The sequence below is a fragment of the Tachyglossus aculeatus genome, chromosome 21, assembly GCF_015852505.1.
Source record: "Tachyglossus aculeatus isolate mTacAcu1 chromosome 21, mTacAcu1.pri, whole genome shotgun sequence".
Taxonomy (NCBI): Eukaryota; Metazoa; Chordata; class Mammalia; order Monotremata; family Tachyglossidae; genus Tachyglossus; species Tachyglossus aculeatus.
The window spans coordinates 16,185,780-16,203,524 of NC_052086.1; the positions used below are offsets into that span (position 1 = coordinate 16,185,780).

Genomic DNA, 17,745 nt, shown 5'->3' on the forward strand with positions numbered 1-17,745 from the left:
ATATTGGCCGGACTCTAGACAGTGAGCTCGTCCTCTAATCAATCAATCGTATTTATTGAGCGTTTACTGTGTGCAGAGCACTGTACTAAGCGCTTGGGAAGTACAAATTGGCAACATATAGAGACAGTCATCATCATCATCATCATCAATTGTATTTATTGAGCGCTTACTGTGTGCAGAGCACTGTACTAAGCACTTGGGAAGTACAAATTGGCAACATACAGAGACAGTCCCTACCCAACAGTGGGCTCACAGTCTAAAAGCCCTCTAGACTGTAAGCTCCTTGTGGGCAGAGTACAGTCCTACCAACTCTGTTATGTACTCTCCTGAGCACTTAGTACAGTGCTCCGTGCACAGTAAGTGCTCAATAAATACCACTGATTAACTTGGGCCGCCTGTGCAGATCCGTGACTAAGCCCTCCTTTCCTCTTCTCCCACGCCCTTCTGCGTCGCCCTGACTTGCACCCTTTATTCATTCCCTCCTCCCAGCCGATTCATTCATTCATTCAATCGTATTTATTGAACGCTTACTATGTGCAGAGCACTGCACTAAGCGCTTGGGAGAGAACCTTAGCAAACACGTTTCCTGCCCACGATAAAATCACAGCAATTATGTACATATCTGTAATTTATAATAATAATAATAATAATAATAATAATGGCATTTATTAAGCGCTTACCATGTGCAAAGCACTGTTCTAAGCACTGGGGAGGTTACAAGGTGATCAGGTTGTTCCACAGGGGGCTCGCAGTCTTTGTCTCCATTTTACAGACGAGGTAACTGAGGCACAGAGAAGTGAAGTGACTTGCCCAAAGTCACACAGTTGACAAGTGGTGGAGCCGGAATTTGAACCCTGACCTCTGACTCCAAAGCCCGGGCTCTTTCCACTGAGCCACGCTGCTTCCCCCAATTTATTTATCGATATTAATGTCTGTCCCCCTGTCTAGACTGTAAGTTTGTTGAGGGCAGGGAATGTGTCTGTTCATTGTTGTGCTGTACTCTCCCAGACCCTTAGTACAGTGCTCTGCACACTGTAGGTGCTCAACAGATATTCATTCATTCAATCGTATTTATTGAGCACTTACTGTGTGCAGGGCACTGTACTAAGCACTTGGTAATTACAAGTCGGCAACATATAGAGACAGTCCCTACCCAACAATGGGCTCATTCATTCATTCAATCGTATTTATTGAGCGCTTACTGTGTGCACAGCACTGTACTAAGCGCTTGGGAAGTACAAGTCTGCAACATATAGAGACAGTCCCTACCCAACAGCGGGCTCACAGTCTAGAAGGGGGAGACAGACAACAAAACAGAACATATAAACCAAATAAAATAAATAGAATACCTATGTACAAGTAAAATAAATGCATTCATTCATTCAATCGTATTTATTGAGCGCTTACTGTGTGCACAGCACTGGACTAAGCACTTGGGAAGTACAAGTTGGCAACATATAGAGACGGTCCCTACCCAACAGTGGGCTCACAGTCTAGAAGGGGGAGACAGACAACAAAACATATAAACCAAATAAAATAAAGACCAGGCTACAGTCCTGTCTGGGTGAGGGAATCTCTGTTTTCATTAGTCAATATGGCTCACGTGCGACCCTGGACTCGGGCTCTCGGACAGAGTCCAGTTCTCCTTAGCCGCAGGGATAATAATAATAATAATAATGATAATTGTGGCATTTGTTAAGCGCTTACTGCATGCCAGGCACTGTACTAAGCACTATGCTCTCAGGGAGATGGAGTGGTGCTCGGATGCATTCCCGCCATCCTGGGACACATCCTGTCCACCTGTCTGTCCAGGTTTTGACTCCCGTTGAGACTTGCTCAGCAAGGAGGAACTGCATTCTTTGGGGATGACCTATTAACTGCAGCCCAATCGGCATCGGGCTTTCAGCCAATCCTAAGATTTCACAGGAAGCAGCAGAACGGCAGCAGAATCAATCAATCATATTTATTGAGCGCTTACTGTGTGCAGAGCACTGTACTAAGCGCTTGGGAAGTACAAGTTGGCAACATATAGAGACGGTCCCTACCCAACAGTGGGCAGGAGGAAGTGCAACACAGAAAGCCTGGAGCCGACACTCGGGCCCAAGTCGCCAAGAGGAGGGCCCGGGTCCCCGCTCTCTCCCGTAGCCACGGATTGCGGGCTCCGTGCCTGGGCTGCAAACCGAAACTTGGAACCGAGTGAAGGGAGGCGGCAGAGGAAGGGGAAGGCGTGGCTGAACTGATTTCCAAACACCAAGTCTAAACCTACCCAAGGGGACAAAAATCCCTCAGTGCCCTCATTCATTCATTCATTTAATCATATTTATTGAGCGCTTACTGTGTGCACAGCACTGGACTAAGCACTTGGGAAGTACAAGTTGGCAACATATAGAGACGGTCCCTACCCAACAGTGGGATCACAGTCTAGAAGGGGGAGACAGAGAACAAAACAGAACATATTAACAAAATAAAATAAGTAGAATAAATATGTACAAGTAAAATAGAGTAATCATCAATTGTATTTATTGAGCGCTTACTATGTGCAGCGCACTGTACTAAGCGCTTGGGAAGTACAAATTGGCAACATATAGAGACAGTCCCTACCCAACAGTGGGCTCACAGTCTAAAAGGGGGAGACAGAGAACAAAACCAAACACACTAACAAAATAAAATAAATAGAATAGATATGTACAAGTAAAATAAATAAATAGAGTAATAAATATGTACAAACATATATACATATATACAGGTGCTGTGGGGAAGGGAAGGAGGTAGGGCGGGGGAGATGGAGAGGAGGGGGAGAGAAAGGAGGGGGCTCAGTCTGGGAAGGCCTCCTGGAGGAGGTGAGCTCTCAGTAGGGCCTTGAAGGGTGGAAGAGAGCTAGTTTGGCGGATGTGTGGACGGAGGGCATTCCAGGCCAGGGGGATGATGTGGGCCGGGGGTCGACGGCGGGACAGGCGAGAACGAGGCACGGTGAGGAGATTAGCGGCAGGGGAGCGGAGGGAGCAGAGCTGACAACTGGAGGAGCTGGGATTTGAACCCATGACCTCTGACTCCAAAGCCCGTGGTCTTTTCCACTGAGCCACACTGCTTCTCAAATGGATATTAAAATGGATATTAAGAGTGGGAGCCCCATGTGGGACAGGGACTATGTCCAACCTGATTAACTTGAGCCCACTGTTGGGTAGGGACCGTCTCTATATGTTGCCAACTTGGCCTTCCCAAGCGCTTAGTACAGTGCCCTGCACACAGTAAGCGCTCAATAAATACGATTGAATGAATGGGCTGGAGAAGGAGAGAAGGGAGGTGAGGTGGGGGTGGCGAGGTGATGGACAGCCTTGAAGCCGAGTGTGAGGAGTTTCTGCCTGATGCGTAGAAACTCGCCCTGATGCCCTCGCCCTGGCTGCTGGCTGGGGGCAAGTTCCCGTTCAGTTAGCTGTCCTTAGTCACCAGTTTTGAAAAAGGCAGGATCTGACTCGAGTCAAAGGTTGGTTCTTCAGAACAAGAGTCTCCAGTTCAACCCTCCTTCCAGTGGCCAACCCAACTGCCGGGGGAACACTTGTTTACCTCTTCAGAGCCAGCGCTCCACGTCCCTCCAGAGGGACCAACGCTCACAACCACAACAGCTGCTAGTCACAATCCCTCCAAGGAAACTCTGTTCCCTAAAGGGGGCAAAATAGCAAACCCAATGCCCAGCTGGCCATGAGATCGGAGGTCTCGGGGAGCTAATAATACTAATAACAATTATGGTACTTGTTAAACGCTTACTATGTTCCAAGCCCACAGTGAGCTTACAGACTGGAGGAGGAGACAGACACTGATATAAATAAATTACCAATGCATCTGACCAGATACATCAAATTCAGAATAAACTGAATATTCATTCATTCATTCAATCGTATTTATTGAGCGCTTACTGTGTGCAGAGCACTGTATACGATTGAATGATTGATTGATTACTAAGCACTTGGGAAGTACAAGTTGGCAACATATAGAGACGGTCCCTACCCAACAGTGGGCTCACAGTCTAGAAGGGTTAGAATAGTTAAGTAAGACTCTTCTTTGGCGTGGCACATTGAGGAAATTAGGCCGATCCCTGACCGGAAGCCAACCCTTTCCCAGGATGACATTTTCCAGGAGTCAATCAGAGTCTCCTGCTCATCCCAGAGCCAAGAGAAGAATAAGCTCTTCTTCCCAGGGACAGAAAACGACTGCTTAATCAGAAGCCCTCGTTCAGGCAACCGGTCCGAATTTCAGTCAGTTGAAAAGCGGGCCGTTCTTAAAGCCCTGGGAATAAGATCACAAGCATGCTTTTTTTTCTTCCCCAGGAACTTGGGATAAGGAGCTTTCATCCTGATGAGCACAGAGTTCTCTACTTCAGCAAGCTAAGTGCTGAGATGGGTTATTGCTTCCCTGCTTAGAGACATCTGGAAAGCCTGGGAAGGCCAACCATGGCTTTAACAACTCTGTTTCATTTAATAAAAAAGCCCTGGCTGTCGACCAAGCATATTCGCTATTAATACTGTTTTGCCTGGTTTGAAATACAAACTGCCAATGTTGTCATTAAAAAAAAAACGACTGAAGGGTTTGTTTAATTCCGTCAAGTCTGCGAGCTGAGCTGGGACCTCTTGGGGAGACGCCAGTCGCTTGTGTGTCCCTGCAGCTTCTGTGCACCCAAACATCCGCCCCTGGTTTCCCTCCCTGCTTCCTCCCTGGTTCTCTGGATTGCCTGCAAGGGAAGGGTCTCCGCTGCCCCCTTTTCACCCACAGTCACCCACCTCCTTTCTAGTGGGACTCTAGCACTTCCCTTTGGAAAGTCCAACACTACCCACCTGTTTCCTAAAAGACTTATTGAGGTGGGAGAACGGTAAGATCAAAAGAAACAGAGGAAAAGACTTAAGGCTTTCCCAGAAAGTACAAGGGTATCTCCTTGTGGGCAGGAATCAGGTCAACCAACTCTATCCTATTGTCCTTTCCCAAGAGCTTAGTACAGCGTGGCTCAGTGGAAAGAGCCCGGGCTTTGGAGTTGGAGGTCATGGGTTCAAATCCCAGCTCCGCCACCTGTCAGCTGTGTGACTTTGGGCAAGCCACTTAACTTCCCTGTGCCTCAGTTCCCTCACCTGTAAAATGGGGATTAAAACTGTGAGCCCCACGTGGGACAACCTGATCACCTTGTAACCTCCCCAGTGCTTAGAACAGTGCTTGGCCCATAGTAAGCACTTAATAAATGCCATTATTATTATAGCAAGTCTGCACACAGGATGCACTCAATAAATCCCATTGATTTGATTTGATTTGAAAGCTACCACCCTCTGATGATGGTGTTCTCTAACAGACGCAGGAATATATTTTTGCTGAGGTGTCAGCAGTAGCAGTAATAGCGGTATTTACTGAGCACCCATTCAGTGTAGTGTACTGTACTAGATGCCTGAGAAAGAGATTAACAAAGTGGAATGTTCCCTGCCCACAAGGAGCATACACTAAGCCAGGGAAACAAAAATATTGACAAGTGGTTCTAGGTACACGGGTGCTAAGGTGAGTATAAATAAGTTCATAAGTATCAGTCTATTCTGACCTGCTGATGAGGCGGATGTTCCAAAGAAGAATTTTCCACTGCAGTTCAGTCCAGAACCCACGGGCCGAACTCCCCGTTTTCCTTTTCAGTCTTTTCTCCTTTTTTTCCTCTTTCAAATCTCTCTTTACCTTCAGTGTCTTCCAAGCCCCTAATTTTATCTTCCACTTTTAACCCCCACCAACATTCCTGCTTCTTTCTTCACCTCAGATTATTCTCTTCCCTGGAACCTTGTTTTCCTTCAGTCCCAGCAGCAATTTGTTTGTGTTTTTAAGGATATTCACTGAGCCCTTACTATGTACCACACACCGTAAAAAGTGCCTAAAGTTGAACCCCTGCAAGATCCTATGTGGGAAAAACCTTCCCTCAGCTCCATGGCCTTCAGGTAACCTGCTGACTACCAAGACACATCTTTAGAGCTTTGCATTTAATAGGAGATTATGTTCATCGCTTTTTCATGGGAGAAGCCAAGATCTAAGAAGGTAGGGCACCCAGGCGACATCCAGGCACACTCCCTTCCGGGATTGCAATCTGTGTGGGCCACACTCTGGGGGCTGAATAAAGAGAGTGCCTCCATGGATATTCCACCATTAAATAACAAATTGTTTCAAAAACCAGAAATTACCTCTCTTTGGGAATCCAAAGTCTGGGAAGTTGGGAATGGCTAATCCACTGGGAAAGTAATGTATTTCTCCCAAGTGCTTAGTACAGTGCTCTACACACAGTAAGCTCTGAATAAATATGATTGATTGAAAGAATGAATGAATGCACTCAGTAAGCATTCAATAAATACCACTGGTGATGATGAAGGGTCTTGGGCTCTTCAGATGGCTTAAATCAGGTATGTTAGACTGGGGTCTAGAGCCTGATGAGGACGGTCTCCGCAGGGAAACAGGAAACAGGTCATCTATCACACCACTGACCTCTCGCCCATGTCCTGCCTCTGGCCTGGAACTCCCTCCCGCCTCATACTCCACAGATAATTACTCTCCCCTGCTTCAAAGCACTTCTCCTCCAAGAGGCCTTCCCTGACTAAGCATCATTTCCTCTTATCCCACTCCCTTCTGCATCACCCTTACTCCCTTTATTCATCGCCACTGTCCCAGCCTCACAGAACTTATGTGCCTATCTGTAATTTATTTATTTATATTACTGTCTGTCTCCCCCTCTACACTGTAAGCTCGTTGTGGGCAAGGAATGTGTCTATTATTCCACTGTATTCTCCCACGCACTTAGTACAATGCTCTGCATACAGTAAGTGCTCAGTAAATACAGTTAACTGACTGCCTGACAGAGGAACACAACCAAGTCTGCCCCTTGCCCATTTGGCTCCATGCTTCAGGCTGCTGCTGGCCTTCACCATGGTTGCTTTTTGGGGTCTGAGGATCCAAGAACCCCTCTACAGACCCTCCCCAGCCTTGCTGGACTCCCAGTAGCAGTGGGAGTGACTGCCTCTCCAACCCAAATGAGTGGTCGTGATCCTCTCTCTCCTGCTGCTAAATCCACTACCGTCCTCTCTGGGAGAAACCATCTAGCAACTGTTGGTGGAGGGAGAGGGTGTGACTCTTCCTCTCTCCGCCCATTCCCATTCTTCGGTCTCTGTCTCCTTTCTGTCTCTCTCTCACTCCCTCTGCTGCCTTCTTTTCTCAATAAACATTGGCTTGTCATCCTTTCTGCAAGAAAGCCCTGCCTACTTACAGAACATCTGCAGGAAAATAGCCAACAGAGCCTGTTCTGCCATGACTTGGCAAGCAGCACGGCCCTGGGAGTCAGAAAGACCTGAGTTCTAATCCAGGCGCCGCCACCTGTCTGCTGTGTGACCCTGGGCAAGTCATTTCACTTCTCTGTGCCCCAGTTACCTCATCTGTAAAATGGAGATTGTCTGTGAGCCCTATGTGGAACATGGACTGTTTCCAACCTGATTAGCTTGTGATAATAATAATAACAATAATAATGGTATTTGTTAAGTGCTCACTATGTGTCAGGCACCGTATAAGCAAATCGGGTTGGACACAGTCACAGTCTAGATCCCCATTTTATAGATAAGGAAACTGAGGAACGAGAAGCTAGACAACTTATCCAAGGTCGAACAGCAGACAAGTGGCAGAGCGGGGATTTGAATCCATGACCTCTGATTCCCAAGCCCATGTTTTATTCCATACGCCACGCTGCTTCCCACTACACCATTCTGTATCTACCCCAGTGCTTAGAACAGTGCCTGGAACAGAGTAAGCACTTAACAATTGCCACTGGAAAAAAAAAAAACAACCTAGCAACTGACTTCCCGAAGAACCTCACATTTGTGAAAACTTGAGCTGTGACCCAGTTCTCTTGTGAGGAAGAAGCGGCATCCTCACGAGGCCAGTGTTATAGAAAACTTGTGCTGTACGGGTTGTGGTGTCCGATGCCAAGCGCGGATACCGTCTCTTCCGATGCTAAGGTACGCTGTGCCCACAAAGGCTCTCACTGTCGGATGCAACTTCCCTAATTTCAAAGCAATGTCCTAGTAAAAATGTGGAACCAGATTCCATATCCAACATGGAGGAACTGAGCGCTTACCCTGTGTCCAACACTGCATTCATGAGTAAAACCATTTTTCCCACCACCTCACTGCCCTGAATCCAGACAGATCTGCGTAGTCAGAAAAATGTTCCCCGATCCCACGACAGGGCCCAAATCTGGGAATGAAGCTCTGTTCTCCAATTTCCTTTCCTTTTGTCGATTTCCTAACAATCCATTAGATTGCTCGTAATCACCCAAATCGTTTCTGGCAGCATTTTTAAGGTGTGGCACACAAATGGATGTAAACCTGAGTAAGCAGTCCATCGATAGGAATCAGCCAGAGGTATTTATTGAGAACTTATTATGTGCAGAGCACGGAACTAAGCACTTGGGAGAGTACAATATGACAGGATTAGTAGACACGTTCCCTGCCCATATGCTCCGGGCACGTTACTCCCCTCTTCAAAAATCTCCAGTGGCTGCCTGTCAACTTACGCATCAGGCAGAAACTCCTCACCCCGGGCTTCAAGGCTGTTCATCACCTCGCCCCCTCCTACCTCACCTCCCTTCTCTCCTTCTCCAGCCCAGCCCGCACCCTCCGCTCCTGTGCCACTAACCTCCTCACTGTGTCTCATTCTCGCCTGTCCCACCATCGACCCCCAGCCCACATCCCCCCCTAGCCTGGAATACCCTCCCTCCGCACATCCGCCAAGCTAGCTCTCTTCCTCCCTTCAAAGCCCTACTGAGAGCTCACCTCCTCCAAGAGGCCTTCCCACACTGAGCCCCCTTTTTTTCCTCTCCTCCTCCCCATCCCCCCTGCCCTACCTCCTTCCCCTCCCCACAGCACCTGTATATATGTTTGTACAGATTTATTGCTCTATTTATTTTACTTGTACATATTTACTATTCTATTTTATTAATGACATGTATATAGCTATAATTCTATTTATTCTGATGGTATTGACACCTGTCTACTTGTTTTGTTGTTTGTCTCCCCCTCCTAGGCTGTGAGCCCGTTGTTGGGTAGGGACCGTCTCTATATCTTGCCAACTTGTACTTCCCAAGCGCTTAGTACAGTGCTCTGCACACAGTAAGCGCTCAATAAATACGACTGAATGAATGAATAAGATTACAGTCTAGAGGCATGAGTCTGACAAGCCTGCCTTACATTGTTGTTATAGTTCAGACTGACAGAGAAGGCTCATTCTCCACAGAAAGAATACACAAGGGGCAAGGAGAGAAATTCAGGACAGTACACATCTGCCTTTAAAAGACAGGGTCAGTGTGTAGCCACGGCATCTGATGCTGCCTCTGTTCCATCAGGGAATAACGATATGGCCGCACTGAGTTATCGCATTCCAATCATATGTGATAAGGAAAAGAGAGGAAAAAAGAAAGGAAGAATCAGAGAGTAAAATCTATCTACATTTTCAATTTTTTCTTTATGGTACTTTTTAAGCCCTTACTCTGAGCCAGGCACTTCAGTAAGCGCTGGGGTAGATACTGTTTAATTACTTTGGACACAGTCCACGCCACAAATGGGGCTACCAGTCTTAATCCCCATTTTACAGATGAGATAACTGAGGTACAGAAGGGCAGTGACTTGTCCAGGATCACACAGAAGACAACTGATCAACCAACTGTGCACTTACTATAAGCAGAGCATTGCACTAAGAGCTCGGGAGAGTTCAACAGAGTTAGCAGAAACGTTCCCCACCCACAACGAGTTTAGAGTCTAGAGGGGTGGCGGAGCCGGGATTAGAACCCAGGTCCTTCGGATTCCCAGGCCCAGGCTCCAACCACTAGGCCACCCTGCTTCTCTACTCTCTGTGCAGTGCCCTCTGGGGTTCCTCGCACCCTTAGCCTACTAGGAGTGAGCAGGCCTCAAATGGCCAAGCAATAGTGGACAGTGAGCAGCAGATCAAATCAACCCTCCATCCCTAAGTGCAGTTGGGATAAAAGACATTTGAAGCCAGGCCTTATGACTGCTTCCACTTCCTGTCCCCGTGACCCTCCCAAGTGAAAGATTAGCTCATCACCACGGGGGATTTTTACTGGATCATCTTTTCCTTCCTTCCCTGAAACTGCCGAAGTGGGTGTCTATGGCTGGGAGGGGTGAGGGACGCAGAGAGGGGTGTTTTCTTGTGAAAACAGTAAAACGACCTCATAAGCGCTTAGTACAGTGCTCTGCACACAGTAAGCTCTCAACAAATACGATCGAATGAATGAATGAGAAATGAAGACCCATTTATTTAACCTGGGAGTCTGTTTGCAAGGTCCCTGCTCCGCTGGTATTTTCCATCCCACGTTTTACTGCAGCAACCATTCCTTTCTCATTATCATAACTGCTTCAAATTTTGCTGAATGGAGCCTTTATATTTTTGCTCAGAGTGAGCACAGAGCTGGAAGGGAAAGAAGGCGGCAGAAAGCCCAGAATGACCATTTCTCTGCAGAAGTTGTTTTAGCCCTTTTGGGAACGCACCGCCTCCCGAAATTTTATTGCAAGTCTGGGCAGAGAACAAGGCCCCAGGAGAGCAGAGCAGAGCTGCACAGCCAGTCCTGATGAAATAACAGGGAAACCAGACATCCACAGATCGGGATTCCCGTAAAGACCCTAGGCTAATCAAGCTTCCTGTAAAAGCCCCAACCAGCAGAACCAGCTGCACAACATCACCCAAGCGCTTAGTAATGAAAATAATAATAATGGTATTTTTTTAAGTGCTTACTATGAGGTAATCGGTTGTCCCATACGGGGCTCACAGTCTTAATCCCCATTTTACAAATGAGGTAACTGAGGCGCAGAGAAGTTAAGTGGCTTGCCCAAGGTCATACAGCTGAAAGATGGCAGAGCTGAGATTAGAGCCCACGTCCTCTGACATCCAAGCCTGTGATCTTTCCACTAAGTCACGCTGCTTCTCCACAGTGCTCTGCACACAGTAAGCACTCAAGAAACACCACTGACTGACTGAGTGATTTGCAGAATTCCCAGAGCTCTAATTCAGGTTCAAAGGTGAGAACTTTCAAGGGTGGCAAGAGGGAATCTCTATGGCGAGACAAAACGGAAAGCAGCATGGCCTAGTCAGTCAGTCAGTCGTATTTATTGAGTGCTTACTGTGCGCAGAGTACTGTACTAAGCGCTGGGGACAGTAGGCTACACTAGAACAGACACATTTCCTGCCCACAATGAGCTTACAGTCTAGAGGAGGAGACAGACATTAAATAAATAAATGACAAATATATATGTAAGTGCTTTGGGGTTGGGAGCAGGGGATGAATAAAGGGAGAAAGTCAAGGTGGCACGGAAGGGAGTGGGAGAAGGGGAAAGGAGGGTTTAATCAGGGAGGGCATTTTGGAGGAGATGTGCCTTCAATAAGACTTTGAAAGGGGGAGAAGAATGGTTTACCTTGTGGATAAAGCATGGGTTTGGGAGCATTCATTCATTCATTCTTTCAATCATATTTATTGAGCGCTTACTGTATGCAGAGCACTGTACTAAGTGCTTGGGAAGTACAAGTTGGCAACATACAGAGACGGTCCCTACCCAACAGCGGGCTCACGGTCTAGAAGAGCAAAGGACCTGGGTTCCCTCCAGACTGTAAGTTCACTGTGGGTAGGGAATGTGTTATACTGTTTTGTTATACTCTCCCAAGTGCTTAGTATAACGCTCTGCACACAGTAAACACGCAATAAATACGATTGATTGATTCTAATTCCAGTTCTGCCACTTGCCTGCAGTGTGACCTTAGGCAAGTCACTTCATTTCTCTGTGCCTAAGTTTCCTCACCTGCAAAATGGGGACTCAATCCCTGTTCTCCCTTCCACTTAGACTGTGAGCCCCACATAATAATAATAATGATGATGGCATTTGTTATGCGCTTACTATGTGCCAAGCACTGTTCTAAGCAGTGGGGTAGATACAAGGTAATCAGGGTGTCCCACGTGGGGCTCACAGTCACAATCCCCATTTTACAGATGAAATAACTGAGGCCCAGAGAAGTGAAGTGACTTGCCCAAAGTCACACAGCTGACAAGTGGTGGAGCCAGGATTAGAACCCACGACCTCTGACTCCCAAGCCCATGCTCTTTCCACTAGGCCACGCTGCTTCTCTATGGTTTAGGGACTGTGTCTGACCAGATTGACAAGTATTTACCCCAGAGCTTAGAATGAGCTTGACACATAATAAGTGCTTAACAAAGACCATTAGAAAGTATACAAAATTAAAAAGTCGGATTTACTGAGTTACTCTCAATGAATTGCTCAATTAATGCTATTTATTGAGCATTTACTAAGTACAGAGCACTGTACTAAAGCGTTTGGGAGAGTAGAACACAATACATTGGCAGATGTTTTTGAGACCTTATCTGACCCAAGCTATCCAGCCAGACCACCTAATGTAGAGAAGCAGTGTGGCTCAGTGGAAAGAGCCCGGGCTTTGGAGTCAGAGGTCATGGGTTCAAATCCCAGCCCTGCCAATTATCAGCTGGGTGACTTTGGGCAAGTCACTTCACTTCTCTGTGCCTCAGTTCCCTCATCTGGAAAATGGGGATGAAGACTGTGAGCCCCCGTGGGGCAACCTGATCACCTTGTAACCACCCCAGCGCTTAGAATAGTGCTTTGCACATAGTAAGCGCTTAATAAATGCCATCGTCATTATTATTATTATGTAGTACAGTATAAGGAACGTATAACCGCAAGCATAGCCATCATTACTATTATTATTACGTAGTACAGTATAAGGGACGTATAACTGCAAGCATCGCCCAATAACTACTCCCAAGTGCTTAGTACAGTGATTTGCACACAGTAAGCACTTAATAAATATGACAATGAATGAATGCTCATTTATCTATCTTCTCCTGAACACAATCAAAAGAATGAATGTGCAAATCAGTCAATCAATGGTATTTATTGAGCGATTACTGCGTGCAGAGCACTGTATTAAGCACTTGGGGGAGTTCAATTCAACAGTTAGTAGCCATATTTCCTGCCTACAACAGGCTTTCAGTTCAGAGAGAGCTTAGTGTCTGAAATCAATCATTGAGTGATATTTATTGAGCACTTACAGTGAGCAAAGGACTGTACTAAGTGCCTGGGAGAGTAAAAGAGAGTTGGGAGACAAGCTCCCTGCCCACAGCAAGCATACAGTCAAGACGGAGCTTACAGTCTGAGATGACACATCACTCTGATAATTATGCTAAGCAATTTTGATTGAACTTGATAAATAGCTGGTCTATTGACTTATCTGAAAATATCTTCACCAGCTTCTGTCTGGTGTTGGAACTTTCCCCTTGAAGGTTTATCACATGGTCTGAACGTTTTCCCCCTTATCAGGAATATGACATAGTTTAAACAGATAATATGATCTCTTAATTATATATTTGGCACTAATATCCAGGACTAATGTCAACCTCTTCACTGAACCTTGATCTCGTTTATCTCTCCGACCTCTCACCCACTTCCTGCCTCTGGCCTGGAACATCCTGTCCTCAAAACCGACAGACAATAACACTCCCCACTTTCGAAGTTTTACTGAAGGCACATCTCCTCCAAGGGGCCTTCCCCTGACTAAGCCCTCATTTCCTCTTTTCCCACTCCCTTCTGCTTTGCCCTGATTTGCTCCTTTCACTCATTGCCCCCTCAGCCCTACAGCACTTATGTACATATCCATAATTTTTTTATTTACATTAATGCCTGTCTCCCCCTTTAGACTTCACTGTGGACAGGGAATGTGTCTATCAATTCTGTTTCACTGTACTCTTCGTGGCACTTAGTTAAGTGCTCTGCAGCCCATAAGTGCTCAATACATACAATTGATGGACTGTTTAATATAACTAATATTTTAAACTGTCTCGATTCATTTCTCCAGCTGTATTCCAGTTTCTTTGATCTTTCAGGTATCCCTTGTCTGTTTTCTTCACTCACAACACTATCATTACTACTACTAATAATAATGATGGCATTTGGTAAGCACTTATTAAGTACAAAGCACTGTTCTAAGCGCTGGGGAGGATACAAGGTGATCAGGTTGTCCCACGTGGGGCTCAAAGTCTTAATCCCCATTTTACAGATAAGGGAACTGAAGCACAGAGAAGTTACGTGACTTGCCCAAAGTTACACAGCTGACAATTGGCGGAGCCGGAATATGAACCCATGACCTCTGACTCCCAAGCCTGTGCTCTTTCCACTGAGCCACGCTGCTTCTCTGCTAATAAAATTTTCAATCCCACTCCAGTATTCCTCAGATCTATGAAATCCAAGCCATTCATTTGAACAATTAGAGGCTGGCCATATCTTGCTCCTTCTGTAGGTCTGTCTTTTCCACTTTAACTTCAAATTATCTATTCGCCATTTCCTACATAACAATACCTTCATCCTCTAGATGTTTTCTATTGACCAACCAACTGTGAGCTTGTTGTGGACAGGGAATATGTCTATCAACTCTGTTGTACTGTCCCAAACACTTAGTACAGTGCTCCGCACACAGTAAGCACTCAATTTCTGAAAAGTTTGATGACCGTCTCTATATGTTGCTTCCCAAGCACTTAGTACAGTGCTCTGCACACAGTAAGTGCTCAATAAATACGACTGAATGAATGAATGAATATCGATTAAAATATGCATTTCCCCACCAACACAAGTTAACCTCTATCTTTCACTGCATGTGGTCTCCAAACTATCTGATTTCTAACCACTGAAGATTAGACAAATGCTAAGATTTTTGACATCTCTATTTCTTAGAATTCTCTATATTCCTATTGGTTTGTGGGCCCTACATAAATCATCTCACCCTTCTATTACATTTTTCCCTAAGTGGCCCTCAAACGTTCACGCTAACATGTGTAACCTCGGATTTGTCAGGACCAATACTCAGCTACCTTTGAAGAGTACCTCATGTTTCACACAAAATGTATTAATAGATTTCTAATAGGATGGCACAGTTGCCCATGGGGCACAACCCAAATACATTTCAATACTTTTTTTTTCCTCCACTGTAACCTCGAAAAATGGTGGCTTTAGGAGGGTAATTAGTAAGATTAACCTACATACCATGATTCTTTGGAGGTAGTTGGGAATAACCAAGGGGGCTTGAGGTTGTTACTGCCCCTCTGATCCAGGAAACACTCACCATTAACCACAAAATTCTATTTAAGCCATCATAGGATGAATTATTTACATGGCTATTAACAAATAATGTTCCTCTGGTGCTACTAACAAGTCAGAACTCTAATACGGTTCCTAAATCATCCTCCATCAGTTGCATCCACTGAGCTACGGGTGAGAAAACTTAAGTAGAAATGGTCACACAGGAGGTATACCTTCCCTTCACACAAAGCGGTATGGTAAAATGCAAACGGACTCATAAAATGAGAGAGATTTCCAAGGGAAGGAGCAGAAATGTGTGGCTCAAAAAGGAAAGCAGAATCACAAGTACGGATGTCACTAAAACATTCCCCGGCTCTTGGCCTTGACAGACTCTCCAAATTCCAAGTTCCCAGCATTGTTTGGGCACTTAGTCAATTAATCAGTGGTATTTATTGAGCACTTACTGTGTGGAGAACACTGCTTATTTATTTATATTAATGTCTGTCTCCCCCTCTAATCTGTAAGCTCGTTGTGCGCAGGGAATGTGTCTGTGTACTGGTATATTGTAATCTCCCAAGCACTTAGCACAGTGCTTTGCACACAGTAAGTGCTCAATAAATGACTGAATGAATATATGTTCCTAGCACTCAGAAGAGTACAAAACAAAAGTGTTGGCAGAAACGTTCCCTGCCCACAGGAGCTTACAGTCTAAAAGGGAGTCAGACAACTTACTGTACATCGATCTCGCTTATCTCATTGCCGACCCCTTGCCCACGTCCACCTTCATATAAGACAGATAATCACTCTTCCCTCCTTCAAAGTCCCCCTAAAATCTCATCTCTTAATAATAATAATAATAATAATAATAGCATTTATTAAGCACTTACTATGTGCAAAGCACTGTTCTAAGCACTGGGGAAGTTACAAGGTGATCAGGTTGTCCCACAGGGGGCTCACAGTCTTAATCCCCATTTTACAGATGAGGTAACTGAGGCACAAAGAAGTTAAGTGACTTGCCCAAAGTCACACAGCTGATAAGTGGCGGAGCCAGGATTTGAACCCGCGACCTCTGACTCCAAAGCCCGGGCTCAGAAGTCTTCCCCAACTACGTCCTCATTTCCCCTACTTCCTCTCTCTTCTGTGTCACCTGTGCACTTGAATCTGTACCCTTCAAGCATTTGCTTTTCACCCTTAATGGCCACGTTTACAATCCTGCCGGCAAGCAGAGAAACCCTCCCTAGGATGGCTTCATGCACAGCTTCCAGAGGCAGCCTTCTCTGCCTCTCTGAGTGGCACTGCCTTGGCGTTAAACCCCGCCCGCTGCAAAATGGTGGTGTTCCCTGCCTCTCTGGGCAACACATACTTTTCAACTGACTCCTTTCTGAAGATTTTTTTTGAAAACAAAAATGCCTTTTCCCCCAACTCCCTTCTTCCTCTAATGAGAGCTGGGGGTCAAGGAGAGTTGACAGTCAAACCCGCCCCAACCAGGGCCCTGAAGTCTCTCCGTACTCAGTCCAGAGCAGGCCCTACAATGGGGGTTGAGGGTAGACAAGCACCTGAGGAGGATTCGCACCTCATCCCTGGCTGTACTGCTGACCAGCCCAGAGGTGAAAAGAGCAGAGCAAGGACAGAAGTGTGATTCAGAGTCACCTGGCATGAAACATAATCACTCCACTAAATCTTTCTAGGTTGTGATGCTGCCTTCTCTACAAAGACATATAAGAGAGGAAGAGAGAGACTGTGTGCGTATGTATAATAATAATAATGATGGTACTTGTTGAGTGCTTACTATGTGCAAAGCACTGTTCTAAGCGCTGGGGAGGTTACAAGGTGATCAAGTTGTCCCACAGGGGGTTCACAGTTTTAATCCCCATTTTACAGATCAGATAACTGAGGCACAGATAAGTGACTTGCTCAAAGTCACACAGTTGATAGTTGGCGGAGCCGGAATTTGAACCCATGACCTCTGACTCCAAAGCCCGTGCTCTTTCCACTAAGGCACGCTGTTTCTCCTGTGTATGTGTAGAGAGATAGAGATACCTGCTTAGCTGGCTGATGATGCGTTAGCACATTTTTTCCACCTTCTATAATTCTCCAGCGTACTAAATATTATTATTAGTAGTAATAATAATGCAATAATAATCAAATACTAATATAATAATAATAACTGTGGTATTTGTTAAGCCCATACTACGTGCCATTCATTCATTCATTCATTCAATCGTATTTATTAAGTGCTTCCTGTAAGCCAAGCACTGTACCAGGTGCTAGGGAAGTACAAATCGGCAAAATATAGAGACAGTCCCTACCCAAAAATGGGCTCACAGTCTAGAAGGGACAGACAAACAACAAAAAAAAGGAATCGTACTAAGCGCTGGGGTGGATACGAGCAAATCGGGTTGGACACAATCCCTGTTCCACATGGGGCTCACAGTCTTACTCCCCATTTTACAGATGAAGCAACTGAGGTGCAGAGAAGGGAAGTGACTTGTCCAAGGTCACACAGCACACAAGTGGCGGGGCCGGGATTAGAACCCAGGTCCTTCTGACTTCCAGGCCTGGGCTCTATCTGCTAGGCAATGCTGCTTCT

At 45.8% G+C, this 17,745-nt stretch overlaps 1 protein-coding gene across 3 annotated transcripts in view; it reads right to left on the minus strand.

The window, feature by feature from the left end:
* The window catches only part of MGRN1 (mahogunin ring finger 1), a 147,043-nt gene that overhangs the window by 74,966 nt on the left and 54,332 nt on the right, over positions 1 to 17,745 (minus strand). The window lies entirely within an intron of this gene.